The 21,615-nt window shown below is 45.6% G+C and overlaps 1 long non-coding RNA gene across 1 annotated transcript; it reads right to left on the minus strand.

Moving 5' to 3' along the window:
- Nucleotides 1–3,144: 3,144 nt before the first annotated feature.
- Nucleotides 3,145–5,613, minus strand: LOC104847932. Its single transcript, XR_776262.3, has 4 exons — nucleotides 5,350–5,613; nucleotides 4,054–4,117; nucleotides 3,407–3,529; nucleotides 3,145–3,274 (listed from the first exon to the last, which is right to left on the minus strand). It is a non-coding gene; the product is annotated as an uncharacterized LOC104847932 (long non-coding RNA).
- Between the last annotated feature and the right edge of the window lie 16,002 nt (nucleotides 5,614–21,615).

Raw genomic sequence — 21,615 nt, forward strand, 5'->3', positions numbered from 1 at the left:
ATGCTGCTTTCCTGGGACCCGTGGAGGCCATGATTTCATTTTTCCACATCATAGATTTGAAATACCAGAGTAAAACTAAAATATGCTTTGTTTTTTATCTTAGACGTGTATTTTCTTTTTTAATACTTCGTTAAGTTTATTGATACATTTAAGTATACACAATGATGACATTCATCATTGGGAATTTGTACCTTTACATGATAAGCACAAAGGCCTGAGTTTGATCCCCGGTACCAAAAAACAACAACAACAAAAACCCCAAAACAAAACAAAAAAAGAATTCAGAAGTAGAACTTCTGAGGCTGGGGATTTAGTTCAGTGGTGCCATCTCCTGTCTCAGAAGAGCAAGGACCCAAGATCGATCCTCGGTACCAAAAAAAAAAAAAAAAAAAAAAAAAAAAGTACCAATAAAGAGACTGGGGCATCCTGGGAGGGCCTGGCCGGTAGGGCTGAGGCCTCCTGGAGACAGGCTGTGGGAGACAAGGTCATCCAGAACCAAGCCCAGGGCGTGACAGTGGAGACTGCCACCTTGCCAGCCACCAGGGCCAGGAGTCCAAGTATCAATCAACAAGATCTGAGGAGGTTCCTGACCCTGAACTAAGGAACCTAACCCACTGTTCTCATAGAATAAGTTTGCAGGTTTGCTGACTCCAATCAAGGAAAAAGGATTTTTAGTACTAGTCAGTAAGAGGCCCAGGAAAAATTTTATTAGGCAGAAATTAAAAGGTATGCACTCAAAAAAAAATAGCATGTGGGCCCTGAAGAGAGAGAGGTGAATTACTTCGTGGAACTGGGAACATCTGTGCTCTCTTGAGGGGTAAGAAACCCTAGGAAAAGGTGGCTCCAGCTCCAGAAGGGTACTGGCCCATTTTGCAAGTATGAGCTCAGTTTTATTTTTTTATTTTTAAAATTTTGTTGGTACCAGGGATCGAACTTGGGCCTTTGGGCGGCAGGCAGCAGAAACACTGAGCCAAATCCCCAGCCCCCCACCTTTTTTTTTTTTTTTTTTTTTTTTTTTTTTTTTTTTTTTTTGGTTTTTTGAGACAGGGTCTCACTATGTAGTTCAGGCTGGCCTCAAACTCTTGTTGATCCTCCTACTTCTCAGCCTCCAGAGTGCTGGGATTACAGGTGTGTGCCAGGCTTGGATTCTCTTGACCTGTTCCTTTCTCTTAAGATGAAGTTCCTACCGTTTGTTTCCTCAGTGAAACTAATTTATTTACTTTCAATATTCCTCAGGAATTTGGGGTGTGATTGGTCTGGAAGGAAAAGAGCCTAAATTGAATCAAGAAAATGCTGATATGGATCTCCTTAGGTGACTTCAGCTGGGTCCTAGAAGTTGCAATCTTCTTTTTTTTTTTGTACCAGGGATCAAACTCAGGACATTGGGCTTGTGAGGCAAGAGGTGGCAACACTGAGCTAAATCCCTAGCCATTAAAAGTACAATTTTGAGTTATGATTTCCTTGTCTCCTTTCTACCTATCTTTTATCTTTTTCTATCCTCCCTCCCAGGTGCTTTGGCCCCCCACTGCAGTGTCCCCAGTGCCTGAGTCCACTGAGACCCAAGACACCTGAAGCAGCTCTTTACAGAGGGGCAGCAGTCTGGGTACGTGGACTCTCTGCTGCGTGCGCCCCCTATTGTACCTCTGCAGAGAGAGCCTGAAGGTGGAGGTGGCCTGTCCTGGACTCTGTACCTCAGGGGCCACATGACTTATTGGCCAAAGCTTCGAAGGACTTCGGTCTGCTTCCACGGGAGGAAGTAACAGCGCCCAGGCTGTCTACGGTGCTTTCCCCCTTCTCAGGGTGTGGCCTTTCCAGATAGTAATTTTTAATACAAGCCACAAGCAAAGGGAGAACTGGCCTCGTCCAAGGCTGCCCACAAAGACAGGGTATCAGAGGGCCCAGGGCAGAGCTGCCTCCTTTAGGACAAGAGCAGCAGAAAGGGTCAGCCTCAAGGACCCACCTACTTAAGGCCAGTGCCTGACTTTCTTTCTGCCTTCCCCCCATCCTGGGGATCGAACCCCAGGGCCATCGCGCTGAGCACCTTTTCAGGCCCTTTCTCTCTCTCTTTTTTTTTTCTTTTTGGTACCGGGGATCGAACTCAGGTCCTTGTGCTTGCGAGGCAGGCGCCAGAACTACTGAGCTAAATCCCCAGCCCATAGGGGCTTGCTCTTTTTGAGATACGGTCTTTTGAAGTCACTAAGGTTGGGCTCAAATTTGTGATCCTTTGCCTCGCCACCACACCTGGCTTACAGCCAAGTCTTGAAGGACCCAGAATCCTGGAATTCAAAGCCTGGTCCTAAAAAAGTCAGGCACACAGTACATACTCAATCATTTTTATGATTTATAAAAAAAGTCTAATGATTGTTTCTGGTGGCCTCCCAAGTTTTTTAAAGCTTCCAATGTTTTTGTTTTGTTTTGTTTTGTTTTGGTTTTGTTTTTTTTGAGACAGGGTCTCACTATGTAGTTGAGACTGACCTGGAACTCACTGTGTAGCCCAGGTTGGTTTCAACTCACATGATCCTCCTGCCCCAGCCTCCCAGGGCTGGGATTATAGGCGTGCACCACCATGCCCGGCCTCTCAATGTGTTATTTTTGACTGCAGCTATTTATAGAAATATAGTTTTGAGTATACTAATGTTTCAAAAGAAGGAAAATATCTTTTTAATGTTTTAACAAGTTATCACAGATAGCTAAAAACATAGATGCAAATGAAATCCCCCCAGAGAAACTTAAAATATCTGGTGTCAGCGCTCTGAAATCCCAACTATGAAAGCCATATACACAAAAATGTAAACTTTATATATCACTGCAGGACAATAGAAGTAGTTCGGTGGTTGATCAGTGTGCTCAAGCAAATAAAATAAATAAAAAATTGAGCCAGGCGTGGTGGTGCACGCCTGTAATCCCAGCACTCTGGGAGGCTGAGGCAGGGAGGATCTCTGTGAGTTGGAGAACAGCCTGGGCTGTTCCAGGTCAGTCTCAACTACATAGTGAGACCCTGTCTCAAAAAGAAAATAAATAAATAAATAAAATGAGGCCTCCAAATTTACATCGCTGTATTCAGAATACATTGTTTTTATTTCTTTATTTTTGTTTTTTTTTTTTGGCACCAGGGATCAAACTCTGGACTTTGGTCTTGCGAGGCAGGTGACGGAACCACTGAGCTAAATCCCCGGCCCACATTGATTTTTATTTTTATTTTTTCCAAATACAGTCTCGTAAGGGTGGCCTTCCCCTGTTGTTAGTTCATTTTATTGGAGTCTTTCATATTCTCCTGGAAGAGAGAGACATGTCAGGAGAGTGAGGGACTGGGCCTCCCAAGCTCCCTTGGCTGAGCCCAGCCTTGCTTTACTCTGTGCTCTCTGACCCTGTGCCATCCCAGCCCAGCCCAGCCCAGCCCAGGTACCTTCCTCACATGCTGCACTACGAAATAAGTGACGCCACCAAGGAGAAGTACAACCACTGCCCCGGCAAGGAGCCACACCACAGGTCCCGAGAAGGACAGTGCCATAGAAACGTCAGGCACTACCTGGATGGGGAAAGAATGTGCTTAGATCACCTTGGTGAGCCCATGCCCACCCCACAGACTGTAGACATGAAGGAGACTGGGCAGGATTAGAGAAAAACAGCAACCCTGCAGGGGCGTTGTCCCACCCAGCTCCGTGGGAAGAACCCAGCCAGACCTCAACTCCTGTCCCCACTGCAGCCACCAGCTGGAGTCCTCAGGGCAGTGACCTAGCAACCCCTTTGGGCCCAGCATCCCACAGGTCCAGGTCCCACAACCTCTACCTGGACTGGTGGGAGCCTGGGGGGCACATGGAGGTGCTCAGAGCAGTCTCAGGAGCACTCAGGGAGAGCCAGCGGGCTCAAGGGGCTCAAGAGCTGAGGGCTCAGTTTTCTCTGACTCCTTAGTGATGCTTCTCCAGCAGGAAATGGGAGCTGACGGGTCCCCAAGAGCTTCAGGGGTGGGGCTAGGGACAATTGGGGATGTGACCAAGGTCCTGCTCCTGTCCCCAGCAGCTGGCAGTTGGATGTGAGGACTTCGACTCTTACCACTGAAAAAGTCATTGTGGACACTTCTTGACCCATCTTCTTGGCAGGTGAGAGCTTCCCACTCCTGCTGGGAGGAAAGCCCGTCACCTTCTGTCCCTTCCTCTATCTCCCTGCAAGCCCCAGAGCCCCAAATCACGGCAGGTTCCAACCTCAAGAACCACACCCAGAGGGGCCACCTGGCCGTGAGGTAATGGGGTTGGCCCAGGAGCCCACATGCGGGTGCCCCAGCCCAACCTATGCCCACCACAGAGCACCGTCTGTGCCTCTGTTTGGCAGTTCAGGGCTGCCTCTGCAGGCCAAGACAAGGGCTCAGACCCCGGGCTGGCCATTGCTCCCACAGGGTCCGCGGCCTTGCCTGGGCCCTTTACCAGCCTCAGGGCCTCTCACCAGCCAGTGTACCTTGGGTGATCATCAAAACTGCTCTCCGTCTGCCCCACCCCGCCACCCCACCCTGTGGTTTCCCGATGGTTCTGACCACAGAAGTAGCTGCAGTTTTGAGCAGCGGAGGGAGTTCAGGACCTTGCGCTACAATACGCAGGTGGAAGGCCCACTCCGGTCACCTTGCCTTCAAGCCACAGCCAGCCCTGGCTTACACTTCTCAGGGCTCCTGTGGGCCGTGGAATGGAATGGTGACTGCTCCCTTTGGTGCCCGCCTCCTAGGGCTTCCTGGCTTCTTGTCTCCTGACCCACCTTGGAAAACTGTGTCCTCCAGGAGGACTGGAGGCCCCTTGGTGTCCCCTCCTCGGGCCCCAGCTCACTGCACCCTGAGCACCCCGGCTTGGCTCCTCTGTTCCCTGGGTCCTCCGGGGACAGTCCCCCAGCCCCACTTGTCCCCAGCTGATTTCCTCTTCTGCTTGGCTCCTGACGCCCACCTCACTCCTCTGTGGGAGTCCTGAGACACCCAGGGGTCCTAAGAGCTGCCAAGGGACAACCCTAGGGAGCTGGGACCCCTGTGTGGATACGGAGGAGGCGTTCATCCTGCTCTCTGCCTTCCCCTCCCGGGGCTCCTGCCTCTGCACCCTCACTTGTCTGTGTAGTGACGTCCTATGGCTGACCTTGCCTTCACCCTATGGTCCTGCTGCCTTTTCTAGATCTGATTCTTACCTGCAAAGACTGTCCCCACCTCACCTGGTGTGCCTGCCCTTGGCTGAGAACCCTCTCCAGCCTCAACGTCCCACTTGTTCCGCAGACTAACCCCGTGTCCCCTCCCAATAATAAGCCATATGTGGAAGCCCCACACGGGGGCAGGGGCTGTTCTTTCTCCTGGCTCCCCTGTGCCTGTGTCCTCCTACTCACCCGGGCAAGGAGGCGACTCTGCTCGATCACAACGAAGCTCTGTGTCTGGTGGCCAGGATCAGGAAATGGCGTTTGGGTGGCTGCTTTCCCTACTTGCCTCTTTCGGACAGAGTTTACCCTATTAGAATAAGAATGGTTTCCTGGAAAACATGTGACACAAGCCTGAACTTGGCTTGTGGCTGGTTCACATACTCTCCTTTATTTTTCATCTGATCTGAAAATGAAAGTAATATGATTCCATCTGAGTTCTGAGTGAACTAAAGGCTCAGCAAGGACCCTTTTCCAGGCAGATAAGGGATGGAGGTGAAGGCCCAACATGCAGAGCCACGGAGGCAGGAAGTGGGGTCTAGGATTTCCATCCACCCACCTCTGAGTGGGTTTAAGAGGCCGCTGAGCTTGTTGTGACCTGTCCTCATGATACCCTCTGGAGCTGCCCTTTTTGCTAAAAAGTCTACCCCCGTGAGCTCAGAGCCAGGAGCCAGCAGGCCTGGGAGGCTTCTTGGAGGAGGTAGGATGTAGGCTTTGGAGAGCAGTGGCCAAGGCACTTCCTAGGGACAGGCTCCACAGGGGACCTCCAGGGAGGCCCAGGGCCTGAGCTCCACTACCCCTTTAAGGCCAAATGAGCAGAAAGGGGAAAGAAACCTCAGGGATTCTGCCCCCCTCTCCACCCAGGCCAGAGGTTCTAGGAGGCTTGGCTTGGGCCAGACCAACAGGACCAGGATTGACCTTGGAGAAAGAAACAGCCTGAGAGCCCCCAGACAAAGGCACAGTGCAGGGGCCCCTGCACCTAGACAGAAATCATCTCCCTTCCACCCTGTAAGGTCCGTGTGAGGGCAGCTTGCTGGTGACCCTTCTGTGGAGGTGACACAGCCGAAGCAATCCCAGTGCCGCCACTCACAGTGCAAGCCAGGCCACTCTTCTCTACAGAGAAGGAGGCCCTGGGAGTTACCACAGCTTTCCAGTTCCTGGCCTGGTGTGAGGCTAGGTGACAACTGCAGGCCAGGGAGACAGCGAGCTGGGATGCCTGGCCACCGTAGGAGGTCACTTGGCTTGGGTCAGCGGCGGCCATGCCCAGACTATACCCTGAAGGGCCAGGTCCTGACCTTGGCCAGTGGGACAGCCAGGAAGGGTCATCACTATCTAATTCTCACAAAGATATCATTGAGGTAGGAGCCATGTGGCCCCAGAGTCTGGACAGGTACAAGCAGTGAACAGGAGCCTCAGATGGGTTGGGAGAACAGACTCCCAGCCATTTCCCACCCTGTGGTTACCAGCTGGTAACCTTGGAGTGAGGACTTAGCCCCTCTGAGCCCAGCCTCCCACAGCTAGGGGACCAGACCCTCTGCTGCTGGGCTGGTGGTAGCCCAGGGACCCATGGAGGCGCTCAGAGAAAGACTGGCTATCGTCCAGGTTCCTCTGACTCCCCAGCAGTTTTTCCCTAGGCCTGGGTGCCACCGCTGGGGATGGCAATTGAAGTGAACCTTGTCATAAAAGTTGTGTTTGGTGCTGATACTTGGGTAGAGCGGAATGTCTTTGTTTCGGGGAAGGAAGTGATTGTGTATTTAGAAAAACATTTTAGGTCAACTATGGTGACGCATGCCTATAATCCCAGAGCTCAGGGGGCTGAGGTAAGAGGATCACTATGAATTCAAGGTCAGCCTGAACTATGCAGAGACCTTTTAGAGTCGGGTCAGCAGGGGCCCTGTCCAGACTATGCCCTGAAGGGCCGGCTGGATCCCCAGGAGGCTCTGCTTCAACGGTGGGGACAGCTGAGTTCATTTTCTGCAGGGGGGAAGATGAAAGGAACCTGGAGCTAGGGGGGCTGGCAGCTTCTGAAGCTAGAAAGGAATGGATTCTCAGGGGGGACCCCAGAAAGCAGTGCTGCCTGCTGGCTCCAGCCCAGTGAGACCCATTTTGTCCTGACTTCTGGGGCTGTTAGATAATAAGTTTGTGTAGGTTGTTTTTTTTTTCTTGGCAAAGATGATTTATTGAGCTCCACAGAGGAAATGTGACACTAACTAGCTCTCGTGGAGGAAAAGCAGATTAACAATACACTTCCAGTAAAGCCTGGTTAGTCCTGCTAACTGCATTAGACGCAGGCAGTTTCCTCTGGTCTTCTGAAGTTAAGATTTTTCTAAAGTTATGGTAGTTCAGTTAAAGGTCAAGGGTAAAATTCACAGATTTATAAAATATGTGATTGCTGCTTAAAAAAATTAATAGTTGTTGGATAGACAGCATTTTTGGAAGTGATTTCAACAGTCCGTGAAGTGTTTTATAAACATTTTGGAATACATCTAAAAGATTTGGCCCCCCCTTTAACAAAGTATCTTTTTTAAAAAATAAAAATGTCCTAAAAATCAAATTGGTAAGATGCTGCAAATAAGACAAAAGCATTTTAAAATTAAGAAATATTAAAGTGAAAATATAAGTCCTTTCATAGAACTATAATGGATACTTATTACTAATCTCTTACCAAAAAAAGTACTTAAAAAAAATCCTTACAGACAGGTATGGTGGCTCATGCCTGTAATCCCAGCACTCGGGAGGCTGAGGCAGGAGGATCACTGTGAGTCCGAGACCAGACTGGGCTGCATAGTGAGTTCTAGGTCAGTCTCAACTACATAGTGAGACCCTGTCTCAAAAAACAAACAAACAAAAAAATCTATACAGTACTGAAAAAAAGATATGCTTGTAAAGTCCATAGCCTTTTTTCCCTTTAAAAACTTTAAAAAGTGTTTTGAAAAGAGTTCTTTCCTTAAAAACCTATCACACCCATCACAATTACATAGCTATCATTGCTTTGCTATAAAAAGTTAGAAATCAATGTTAATTTAGATAAAAAATATTTTAATTCTAGCATAATTAAGAAAAATGAAAAAAATGGATTAATTCCCCCAAATTCAAATAAAGGTAATTTGATCCCTAATACTTAAAACTGAATACTTATTGTAATTGTTATTTTCTTTTTTTAATTGTTATTTTCAATTAGTTTATTTAATAGAATTATATTTCTTTTTATAACTAAATTACCCATTCAGTACTACCACAATGATTAACAAAACTCCTAAACTAGATTCAATTACATGTTAACTGGTTTTCCACATTCTGAAAATATTTTAAATCCACTCATCTTTTGGCTCCCTCTAAAATTTTCAAGGACAACCAAGATCCAATCAGTGAATGCACACACGCGTCACCTAAAGTCCAGGGCTTACTTTCCAGTTATGTAAATAGCTTCATAGGCAAGTGCATCATTTTCTTTGTGCAAAGATAAATTCAAAATAAAAGTAGGGCAAGCTGGGCGGAGTGTGGTGGTGCACGCCTGTAATCCCAGCACTTGGGAGGCTGAGGCAGGAGGATCACTGTGAGTTTGAGACCAGCCTGGGCTGCATAGTGAGTTCCAGGTCAGTCTCAACTACACAGTGAGACCCTGTCTCAAAAAACCAAAACCAAAAACAATACCACAAAATAAAAGTAGGGCAAAAATGCTAAAATAGCTTCACCACTGAGGGATGGACAGATTACTTCTTTTTGTTTTGCTTGTTCTTTTGAGGGCCTGGCTAGGTAGTTGAGGCTGGCCTTCAACTCCTGGCAATCTTCAGCCTCCCCAGGGCTAGGATTTTGTATGCACCACATGCCTGCTCTACCATATTTATCATTCCAAGGAGGCCTGTTTTGCTGTGGCCATACAGAAACTGACCACACACCATTACAGAAATACAGATTCACAGGAATCAGAGTGCAGCCCAGGGAGCTACATCCAAATGGAAGCTGATTTAACCGAACACTTACTCACTAAATGAATCGAGGGAAAGGGCGAGAGCAAGAGACCAGGACCCACGTTGACCAATCCCTTACACTCCCGGTGCTCTCCATGCACTCTCTGGAGAACACAGCACCTCGTTGGTCTCTGGCCTCCCTCCACCCAGCGGCAGGAGCAGGTGCAGCGGAAGGCATCCTGCTGTCCATCTCCCTGGGGGTCACAGTGATAGCCCTGACTACAGAGACACAGACCAGACGCTGAGCAGTGCCGCGTGGAACCCCTTGGGCTCAGCACCATTCCACGTCCCAGGTTGCCTCCAGTCACAGCCTCCAGTGGCAGCGGCTCAGCACCAGCACTGCAGGGTGGGCCTGGCCTTGGGCTTCAGGGCCAAGCCGTCCTCTGGAGGTTGGCTGAGCATGAGCGGCTTGTAGCTCTTCAGATTGTGTGCCAAGGTCTAAGGGTAGCCTCTACATGGTCACTATCACTGGGGTTCTATTTTTGTTTGATTTTTTGAGACAGGGTCTCACTACGTAGTTGAGACCAACCTGGAACTCACTGTGTAGCCCAGGCTGGTCTCGAACTCACAGCGATCCTCCTGCCTCAGCCTCCCGAGCGCTGGGATTACAGGCATGTGCCACCACCTATGGCCGATGGATTTGTGTTTTAAGAGTCAGGAATTTAGCCAGAAGTGGTGGCAGGCTCATCCCTATAATCCCAGAATTTGGGAGGCTAAGGCAGGAGGATTGCCATGTGTTCAAGGTCACTCTAGATTACATAGTGAGTTCAAGGCCAGCTAAACTACGCAGCAAAACCATGTCTCAAAACACGGCCCCCTGCCAAAAAAAAAAAGACTCAGGAATTTAGGAGTGAGCAACTCAGGAATTTAGAGTGAGCAACCTGGAAAGAAAACAGGCCTAGGGTTGAAAAGTCATTGTAATCTTGGGTAACTTCGCATCTTGAAGCTGCAGTTTTCTTGAAAGTACAATTTTAAAATTGCAATTTTCTCATTAGCTCTGGCTGGAAACAAAAGCAAAGACCTCCTCATAGAGGCCTTTCTCATGCCTGAAAAATCAGAGCTGAGGTGGGTAAGGCTTCGTAGCAGGTGTGTGCCCAGGGATAGTGGGTCCTAATCAGAACCAATCCCTGAGCCAAACCTGAGTCCTAACAAGTTTCACCAGCCTCAGGGGTGGTTCTCAAGGGAAATGGGATTTTTGGGCTGGTGCTGAGCTCAAACCAGAAGCCATCAGGACCTCTGGTCCTGCCATGACTTCCCTCATCTCTGCCCACTCCCCTCTGCTGAGAATTCAGCCCGCCACATGAGCCTTGAGAACCAGAAGAAGACAGCTTCTCTTTAACAAGTGCTTGTTTCATAACTGCGTGGCCTCCTTTCCCGCAGACTGACTGCACTGTCCGTGGGGCCCGGGGCCCTGGATGTCTGGCCTCTGTGTCACCCTGGGGAAGTGGACTCTGCAGGGTGGAGCTGAGCTTCACTTCACTCTCAGGGAATTTTACCTCAGATTTCGACATTTTATTTGTTTATAATGTTTTTGTTTGGTTTTGCTTGGTGTCGGGGATTGAACTTTGAACCTTGTGCTTATGAGGCAGGTGGGGGAACCACTGAGCTAAATCCCCGGCCCTATTTGTTTATAATTTTAAGTGACTTGGGAGGCTAAAGCAGGAGAATCACCATGAGTTCGAGGTCAGCCTGAGGTATGTAGTGAGGTCAAGGCCAGTCTGAACTGAACTACATAGACAGACTCAGTTTCCAAAAACAAAACAAATTTAAGTGATGGAATTGGCTGGCTAAAATTTGACTGTTTTTCAGTCTTTTTTTTTTGTTTGTTTGTTTGTTTTTGAGACAGAGTCTTACTATGTAGTTGAGACTGACCTGGAACTCACTATGTAGCTCAGGCTGGTCTCGAACTCACAGCAATCCTTCTGCCTCAGCCTCCCGAGTGCTGGGATTATAGGCGTGCGCCACCAGGTCCCACCTGTTTTTCAGTCTTTTTGTTTTAATGTATTTACTTTTTAATGTTTGGTTCTTTTGAGGCAGGGTCTTGCTGTGCAGAGCAGCCCAGCCTTGAACTCACTTTGTGGTCCAGGCTGGCCTTGAACTCAAAGTGACCCTCCTACCTCAGCTCCCAAGTGCTGAGACTACAGGTATGCCCCAACATGCCTGGCTTTATTTTAATTTTAAATTTTTTGTTTTTTTTAAATAGGGTCTTGCTATGAAGTTCCTTACTATGTATCCCAAGCTGGCCTCAAACTTAGAGCAGTCATCCTGCCTCAGCCTCCTCAGTGCTAAGATTACAAGTTTGTGCCATCGCTTGTGGCTCAATTTTTCAGTGCTTTTAAAAGCATTTTAGGTTACTGTTTGTGAATTTGCACAGTAGCCCAAACCACATTTCTCAGACACTGTATACTTTCAGTTTTGCTTTTATCTTTTTCTCTTTGTTTGGCTCATGTTTGTTTTGCAGAGCTGGTTTCTCCCTTAACCACTTACCTCACACTTTTCAAATAAACTTTTTGGCACTGTTAAAAGAAAAAAAAGTATTGAGCTGGGGATTTAGCTCAGTGGTTCTGCTGCCTGTCTTGTTAGTGCAAGGACCAGAGTTTGATTCCCAGTACCAAAAAACAAAACAAAAACTATATTTTAGTGGGGCATGGTGGCACACATCGATAATCTGAGCATTTGAGAGGCTGAGGCAGGAGGACCACTGTGGGTTTGAGGCCAGCATGGGCTACATAGTGAGTTCAAAGCCACCTGAACTATATACTGAGACCCTGACACAAAAAACAAACAAACAAACAAACAACAATAACAACATATATATATTTTTGGTACCAGGGATCAAATGCCAGCCCTTGCGCTTGTGAGGCAGGCGGCAGAGCCACTGAACCAAATCCCAACTCACAAAAAATAATATTTTAAACTTCGTAGATTAAACTCAGGACCTAAGCTTGCAAAGCAGGTGTAGTGCCACTGAGCTAAATCCCAGGCCTAAACTTTTTAAAAATATATATATATTTTAAACTTTAAAAAAAATGCCAAGGTTGGCAGTCACAATTCATTTGAATAACCCTAAAAAAAATAAGGTTAGTACATTGAAAAACCTTGACAACCTCCAATCTCAGAGAATATCCCCAGAGAGGGAGGATAAGGGGAGGACAGGGCCATGTGGCACAGGAGCTGGAAGACTTGCTGAGGAAAGTGGCCCTGTGACACTGACGGCCAGTCCTCCACACCAGCTCCTTTCCAGGCTGACCTGGGCATAGGGACAGGGAGTGTATTCCAGGGGTTCAGATACTGAGAGGGCTGAGCACACGTGTGCCCCGCGCTCCTGTGCCACACTGGCCTGGCCCTGGCCATGTGGCGGTGCCCAGGGAGCTGTGAGGGCACATGGGGCCTGGGCCCTGGAAGTCTTCTCAGAGACTCTGCTGCCACCAGTGGAAGGGGCTGCGGCGAAAGGGTGCTGTTAGAAATCCTCACAGGAGCCTCCTCCCTGGGCGCTGTTCTTCCTGCCTGGGTCTAGGGTCCCTCGATGGGCAATCGGATGCCCTCCTCCGCTGTGCTTGGTCGCACCCTCCCTACCCTACTTGGGAGCCTCCTACCTACTTGTAATGCCAACGCAAGGCAATATGGAGGGCGCAGTGAGGAGCATTACCCCAGGGGTCCACAGTGGGTCCAGGGGAGGAACATCAGGGACCTGCAGCCGCCTGGGAAAAGCCACGCAGGCAGGTGTGCATCCCATGGCTTGTCAGAGTGGAGGCAGAAGAGGCTCCAAAAAGGCCCGACTCTGGAAAGCCCTAGTAAGGAGTTCGCACGTTATCCTGACGGTTTGGAGGAATGGCGGTGCAGGTCTAATCCCAGTACTTGGCAACTGAAGCAAGAGGATTATGAGTCCAGCACCAGCCTGGGCTACACAGCAAGACTTTGTCTCAAACAAGCAAATAAGCAGACAAGAGTTTGCATTTTATTTTTTAGCAAAACATTTATTGGTACATTTTAGATATACATAATGATAATATTCATTATAGGAAATTTGTACCAGTATATGATATTTTTTTTTCTTTTTGGTACCGGGATCGAACTCCGTCCTTGTGCTTGCAAGGCAGGCAGCAGAAGCACTGAGCTAAAATCCTAGCCCTGATATATCTTGCTGCTTCTTTTTTATCTCACCCCCCATATACAAAAGCTTTCTTTCCATTTTTTTTTCAATATTTTTCTTGTACCTTTTTTTCCCTCCCCTTACCTCTTCCCTTGTTACCCTTTTCATCTGAACATTTTTCCCCCCTTTCCCAATGTTGTACATTTTAGCCCTTATTTCCACTTTTAGTTTCTCATACCAAAAAAACAATGTGTAATGTCTTTTTGTTTTTGGTATGGGGGATTGAATTCAGGACCTTGTGCTTGAGAGGCAAGAGTCAGTACCACTGAGCTAAATCCCCAGCTTTCTTTTTTTTTTTTTTGGCTTTTGAGACAGGATCTCACTGTGTAGTTCAGGCTGGACCTGAATTTACTATGGAGCCTAAACTGGGCTCAAACTCTCAGTGCTCCTCCTGCCTCAGCCTCCTGAGTGCTGGGATGAGAGGCGTGCACTACCTCACCCAGCCAACAATGTGGTATTTAAACATGTGTGTCCGATTTATTTTACTTTAAGAGTATGGTGTCAAGGTCCATCCATTTAGCTAAAAATGTCTCAAGCTCACCCTTCTCTATGGCAGAGTAGCGCTCCACTGTACAAAAAAACCCACACCTTCTTTATCAATTCATTGGTGGGTGGGCATTTGTGCTGTTTCCAAGATTTGGTTATTACAAATTTTGTGCTGGGCCAGGGATGTAGCTCAGTGGTGCTGCACCTGCCTGGCAAGCACAAGATCCTAAGTTCAATTCCCAGTACAAAAAAAAAATTTGTGTTGCTGTAAACATGGGTATGTACGTATCACTGGTATGATTCTTTTAATTCTTTCAGGAAGATACCAAGAAGGGGAAATAGCTGGGTGAAATGGAACCTCCAGTTTTAGTTCCTTGAGGAATCCCCGTGCTGATTTCCACAGTGGTTGCGCCAGTCTGCACTCCCACAGCAGTGGAGAAGGGTTCCTTTCTCCCCACAGCCCCTCCAGCATTTGTTATTGGTTGATTTCTTAATACAGCCCTTGTTTCTGGAGTGAGACGTATTCTCATCATTTTACATTGCATCTCTCAAATGACCTGTGATGTTGAACATATTTATTTGCAATTTCTACTTCTTCGTCTGAGAAGTGTCTTTTCATTTCAGATGCACATTTTGGATTGGGTCTTTAGATTTGGGGGTGACTGATTTTTTTAGTTCTTTTTTTTTCTTGTATTGGAATTGAACTCAGGGCTTGTGCTTGGCAGGCATGCCCTTCTCCACTGAGCTACATCCCGGCCCTTAGAGCTCTTTATATTATTTATTTATTTATTTTTTGGTAGGGACCTTGGGCTTGCAAGGCAGGTGGCAGCACCACTGAGCTAAATCCCTGGCCTGCGAAAGCTTTTTAATAAGATAAGATCCTAGTTGTTGATTCTTTTGATAGTTCCTGTTCAACTGAGGTTTTATTCATAAAGTCCTTGCCTACTACAATGTCTTCAAGAGTCCTATTTTATGTTCCAGCAGATTGTTTCTGTTTTAATATTTGGATCTTTAATTAATTTTGAATTTAATGTAGTGCACGGTGGGTCTAGTTTTAATCTCTGGCATGTGGAAAGCCAGTTTTTCCAGCACCATTTATTAAAAAGGCTATCTTTCTTCCAGTGAAGGTGTTTGGCCCCTTTGTCAAAGATATGTGACTAAAAAATAAAAAATAAAATAATAATGTGGCTGAGTATGTCTGGAGTTGTTTCCACATCTTCCAATCTGTTCCATTGATCCTCAGGTCTGTTTTTTGCCAGTACCATACTGCTTTGTTTTGTTCTTTTTTAAAAAATCACAGTAGCTTTGTAATATAATTTTAAGTCAGGAATTGTGATGCCCCCCTGCCTTAACTTTGCTGCCCAGGATTGCCTTTGCTGTTCTAGGTCTCTTTTGGTTCCAAATGATTAGAATTTTTTTCCCCCTAATTCTGGAAGATAGCTGTTGGAATTTGGATTGGGATTACGTTAAATCTGTCTAGCAATTTTGGAAGTATGGCTATTTTTACTATATTAGTTCTTCCTACCCAAGAACAAGGGATATCTTTTCATTTTCGGCTATCTTCTTTGATCCCTTTTCCAGAGTACCACAGTGTTCCATGTAGAGGATTCCTAGGTATTTCATTTTTGAGGGGTGCTATTGTCAAAAGTATTATTTTTTATAATTTCTCTCTCAGTAAGGTTGTTATTTGTGTTTAGGAAGACTATTGATTTTTTTTCCCCTGGTACTGGAGATCAATCTCAGAGCCTTGTGTTTCTGAGGCAGGCACAGCACCACTGAGCTAAATCCCTGGCCCTGGCTATTGATTTTGTTTTTTTGTTTTTTGGTACCAGGGATTGAACTCAGGACCTGGTGCTTGTGAGGCAGGCAGCGAACCACTGAGCTAAATCCCCGGCCCTGGCTATTGTTTTTGAGTGTTGACTTTGTATCCAGCTATGCTGCTAAATTTGGTTATTAAATCGAGTAGGTTTTTGGTGAAGCTTTTGGGGTCTTTCTGGAGAGTATCATGTCATCCACAAATACTGACTTCTTCCTTTCCTATCCTTTTTTCTTTTATTTCTTTCTCTTGTCTAATTGATCTGGTTAATGTTTCCAAACTGTGTTGAATTAGAGTTGTGACAGTGGACATTCTTGTCTTGTTCCTGATTTTATTTTGTTTATTTATTTTTGAGACAGGGTTTCACTATGTAGTTGAGACTGCCCTGGAACTCTCTGTATAGTCCAGGCTGGTCTTGAATTCACAATGATCCTCCTGTCTCAGCCTCCCGAGTGCTGGGATTACAGGTGTGCGCCACCATGCCTGGATTGTTCTGATTTTAGAGTGAAAGCTTTTAGTTTTTGCCCATTTTGTATGATGTTGGCTGTTGGTTTGTCATAGATGGCTTTAACAGATTGAGATAAAAACTATTTATTCCAATTTTCTGTAGGGTAGGGCTTTTATCATGAATGGGTGTTGGACCTTGTCAAATGCTTTTCTGTATCTATTGAGAGGATTATATGGTTTTGTCCTTGGCTCTGTTAATAGTGTATTATATTTATTGATATGCGTATGTTGAATATCCCTACATCCCTGAGATGAATCCTACTTGGTCAGGGTGTATAAACTTCTTAATGATTTCCTGCATTTAGTTTGCCAGTATATTATTGAGGAATTTTTCAACTATTTTCATTGGGAAGATTAGCCTGTAGTTCTCTTTTTTTTTGGTGGAGGGGTAAAGGAATCGAACTCAGGTCCTTGTGCTTGCGAGGCAGGCTGTGGAACCACTGAGCTAAATCCCTAGCCCTGTTTTTCTGTATTTTGTTTTTTGTTATTTCTGGTACCAGGAATCAAACTCGGGTCCTTGTGCTTGCAAGGCAGGTGGCAGAACCACTGAGCTGAATCCCCGGCCCTGAATTGTCTTTTTTGGTTGGATTCTTTTCTGACTTTGGTATCAGGATAATGGTTGCTTCCAGGAATGAATTTGGGAATATTGCTTCCCTTGCAAATTCATTAAAGATTTGGAGAAATAGTAGCATTAGGTTTTCTCTAAATTTCTTTTTTTTTAATTTTTTTTTTGGTACGGTACTGGGGATTGAACTTGGGACCTTGTATTTGTGAGGCAGGTGGTGGGAGCACTGAGCTAAATCCCTGGCCCTTCTCTAAATTTCTTGTAGAATTCAGTAGTGAGTCCATCACGGCCTGGGATTTTTGTGTGTGTGTGTGTGTGTGTGTGCTGGTTTAATTATATCTTCAATTTCACTCATATTGGTTTATTTAGAATTTTTATATCTTCTTGATTGAGCTTTGATAATTCATATGTATCTAGGAATCTGTCCGTTTGTTCTGATTTCCATCTCATCCATTATTTTCCTGAGTTCCTCTATTTTTTTTTTTTTTTATATCTATCTTCTCTAGAGTCGCTAAGCATGTCTTTCATTCTGGTCATCATCTCTGTAGTTATCTGAGAAATTACTTCTGCTTTGAATTACTCTAGAGACTTGTTCGCCTGCTTTGTTACTTAACACTGTCACCATTTCAGAGTCCATGTGGGTGCCTTCTGGATTGTTCCACCTCATTGTGACCTGGGTCTGCCTTTGGTACGCTGAAAGTCTGGGGCAGTTGCATCTTGTTGAAGTGTCTTCTCATTTTTTATTTCGTTTAATTCCTGGGATGATGCTTGAAGACTGCTTATGGTAATAGCTTTGTAGCCAGTATTCAGAATACTTAGGAAATGACTACTTCTCAGATGTGTCTTCTAGGTGTAGCTGGCTTTTGGGTTTTGCATCTGTTACAAGATCTGACCTCTTGGATTTATTGGGGACGAGAAATTCTGTCTGCTTGGACCAGCACCTGGTTTGGCATTGGGCTATAGCATTTTTTAAGACACTTAGGCAATCTCAGTCTTGGTATATCAAGAACACCTGATTACCACAAGTATGTCACTTTGGCTAAAGAAGTACAAACAGCAATAGCAATGGCAACAAACACAGCCTGGAAAGTAACAAACTGTGGTAACTATTGATTTGCCACCTCTAAGTATCTGAATCAGAGTTGTGGTTATATAACAAAAATCTAAAATGAACCGGAATTATATGCAATAAATAAGCCCTCAATACGGCAGTTTTTCTCTAGGAGAGAAGATTTAGAAGGAGTTAGGTGGAAAGGTAGAGAAATAGAAGAAGAATTTAGGAGCAAGGCCAGAGGACAAAGATAGAGCGTATAAACTTTGGGAAACTGATGAAGAAGACAGGAGGCAAAAAGAAAAGGAGGAAATAAAAACAAGAACGGAACAGAACAACCATAACCAAAAAACCGGAAACTGTGTTCACATTCATGTAAAAACAAGAATCAAAAAATAAAACAGAAGAACAAAAACCAGAAAAGGAAAAAAAAAGAAAAAAAAAATCCAATTCACATCGTATTTCTTCTGTCATTGGCAGATTTGGGCAGACATAGTCCAGATCCAAGTTATCTAATCCCAGCAAGCTGGCAGTTGGTTTTTGGTGGGGCTGTAGATAATCTCAGCAAGCCTGGACCTTCAGTTCCATGAAGTTCAGGCTGGTGGTTTCTGGCTGTAGGCTGGGACCAGATTTGTTGACTCTGCCATGGTCGGTGTGCCTCCTGGGAGCTGAAACTCTGCTCCCTGACCTCCTGCCAACTGGAACTCGGCACCTTCACCGTAATGCCAGGAGCCACTAGATGTAGCTGGCCCACAGCTGTTCTGTGGCCCACAGCTGTTCTGTGGCCCACAACCTCAAGACGGCTATCGACCAGCTGCCCTTTCCTAGATGACGTCTGAACCCAAATAACCCACCAGGCAGTGTAGTCCCCCAGGTCCACTGCTCTGTTGCACTGGCCACTTCCTCTGTGGAGGCCTCTGGGTTCAGCAGTAGCTATGATGCATCTGCATGTTTGACCTGTCCTTCCCATGCCATTAATCTGGACCCTGGGCAAAGCGCCACCTGCCGTCTCCATCTTCCTCCTTGAAGTCTTCCTCTTGGCTCTCCTGGCAGACTTCAGTTCTTGCCTCAGAACATTTCTGGGTCCTGGGGACCCACTTTCCTCCTCCTCTTCATTCTAATGTCAGAACACCTAATCCTGGAGTCTCTTTCCCTGCTGCTCCCCACTTTGCCATCTTCCCCAAGTCTGCATTGTAGAAGTGTGTAGCGCTCTGTTGTAACAAACGCGAAAATGTTCACAGTAATTGTTTCTAGGGGTGGAACTGTTTGCACTCATGTTTTCTCTCCTTTTCTTTTTCTGTATTTTCTCATGCTTCCTGTGGTGAACATGGTTTACAGCGTGTAGCACTGTCCTGGTTCTCTCCTAATATCATAACACAAATTTGGTGACTTAAAATGACAAAAAAATGGATTCTTTCACAGTTGTGGTGGCCAGAAGTCTGAGATCAAGGAGTACGCAGGGCCACATTCCCACTGGCTCTATGGAGGGTCCTTCTTGCCTCTTCCAGTTTCTGGTATCTCCTGGTGTTTTGGGCTTGTGTATCAGCCCAGTCTCTACTTCTGTCTTGCCATGGCAAGTATAGCACCCCCTCTATTGGAGAGGCTGTGGCCAAGCAGGCACTCCCATAGGCTAGCTAGGAGTGCAAATGAATATCAGCCTTACCAAGAGACATTTAGTATTACTAGCAAAGCTCCTAATGTCTTTTTTTTTTTTGCTTCAGCATTCCCATTTCTAGAAAATTATCCTGAAGTTATACCGCCAACAATATGGAAATACATATATATTTGGTTATTCAATGTGAGATTGTAAGTACGAAATATATTGGAATTAGCTGGGTGTGGTGGCGTACACCTGTAATCCCAGCACCTGGGAGGCAGGAGGACTGCCCTAAATTCAAAACCAGCCTGGACTACATGGAGAGTTCAAGGCCACCCTGAACTATACAGTGAGACCGTCCAAAAAAAAAAAAAAAAAAAAAAAAAAAAAAAAAGCCTTCCCAGGATATGTTGCTAAGTCAAAGAGTAAAGTGTGAAAGAGTATCTCTGTTACCTTTACGTAATAGAGGGAATTAAAAAAATACATTTACTTCCTTATTAGAGCAAAAAGAAACTCAAGAAGGAAAGACCCTAGGTGACCAAAATTGGTTACCAAAGAGGAGTGGGCAGGAATCGTGGAGATGGGGTGGGAAAGAAAGCCTTTCTTTGGATATACTTTTTCGTATAGAGCTAACTTTTGGAAGCACGCTATTGTTTCACATACTTAAAAAACTAAAGTAGATGAAATCTATAAGGGTGGCAAGAAATCCTAAAATTTAATAGAAACAAGGCCAGGTGTGATGGTGCATGCTTATAACCCCAGCACTTGGGAGGTTGAGGCAGAATTGCTGGGAGTTTGAGGCCAGCCTGAGATATACAGTGAGTTCAAGGTTAGCCTTTAGTGAGACCCTGTCTCAAAAAAAAATTAATACAAACAATAAATGAACTAAACTATATTTAAGATGAATAACATGAATACATTTGGGTGAGAAAAATAAAATCAGTTAACTGGAGTAACTTTTGAAACATTGGGTTCCAATTGGTAGGCCTCTTCCACTGTCCTGCACAAGAAACAGAAGAACAACTTTGAGTCCACTTTTTACAACCCCAAGATGAAGCAAATCTATTAGGGAATGGAGCCACATTTTTCAGCATAGGATAAAGGAGTTATAAAGAGGGTAAAGGATAGAATAAACTCGGCAGCATTAGCTAGAATTGGAGGTATCAATGTGAGCTCATAGAAATGAGTATATAGCTTATCCATTTCTCAGTTCCATCGTCTAAGAGGGCCTAGAAGTAATGATTCCTGATGTTAATCTGTTTTTCATTACTATAATGAAATACCTGAAGCAGGCTAATATGACAAAGAGGTTTATTTAGCTCAGTTTTAGAAGCTGAAAGGCCAAATAGCATTTTGCAGGCTCTGACAAGGGCCCTCTGCCCTTGGTGGCATCATTTCATGGTAGACTGCAATGGTGGGAGCATATGTGAGAAGAAATCTCTAAAAAAAGAAGCCAGAGACACACTGGCATCCCCTAATCCAAAAGCATTTTCTAAACTGGTTCACTAAGCTCCATCTTTTAATGGTCCTACCACCTGCCAACCTTGCCACCCTGGGGACCAAGCCTATAACACATGAATTCTGAGGGGAGGCATACTTAAACCATATCCCAGCTACACTAGAAGGGTAAATTGGGAAGTTTACAGCAGAGAAATCTGATAGATTTTTTTTCTCTTTTTGTTGCATTTAGGGATTGATCCCAGGAGTGCTGAGCTATATTCCCAACCCTTTTGAGACAGGGTCTTGTCATGTTGCCCAGGTTGGCCTTGAACTTGCAATCCTCCTGCCCCAGCCACCTGAGTAGCTGGGATTATAGGTACATGCCATGCCACTGCATAAGGCTATGGTTGACCTCTTCTTAACCAAAGTTAGCATTAGCAATCATGAAGCCACTGGGTAGCAAATGCCTCTTCGTACTATTCACTAACAAGCATGTAGTATCTCGGCCAGGCATGGTGGCGCACGCCTCTAATCCCAGCACTTGGCAGGCTGAGGCAGGAGGATCACTGTGAGTTCGAGACCAGCTTAGGTTACATAGTGATTTCCAGGTCAGTCTCAACTACATAGTGAGACCCTGTCTCAAAAAAACAAAAAATGAAATAAAATAAAGGATGTTATTGGAACTAATGACTATTCAAAAGGGCCTGGTAGATTGTAGCATTGTTTCAAGGAAAGATCTCATTCGAAGTGGTTGAAACAACCACCTTCACATTCAACCTCAGCTCAGGCCCAGAAAGGCAAAGGCATTGTCATTTTACCATGTTACTCCCAGAGGTGCGCCCAGCTCATGGAAGTCCAGTAGTGCAAGAGTT

This window comes from Fukomys damarensis, unplaced genomic scaffold (genome assembly GCF_012274545.1).
Source record: "Fukomys damarensis isolate Sample0158 unplaced genomic scaffold, DMR_v1.0_HiC HiC_scaffold_34, whole genome shotgun sequence".
In the NCBI taxonomy this organism is placed as follows: domain Eukaryota; kingdom Metazoa; phylum Chordata; class Mammalia; order Rodentia; family Bathyergidae; genus Fukomys; species Fukomys damarensis.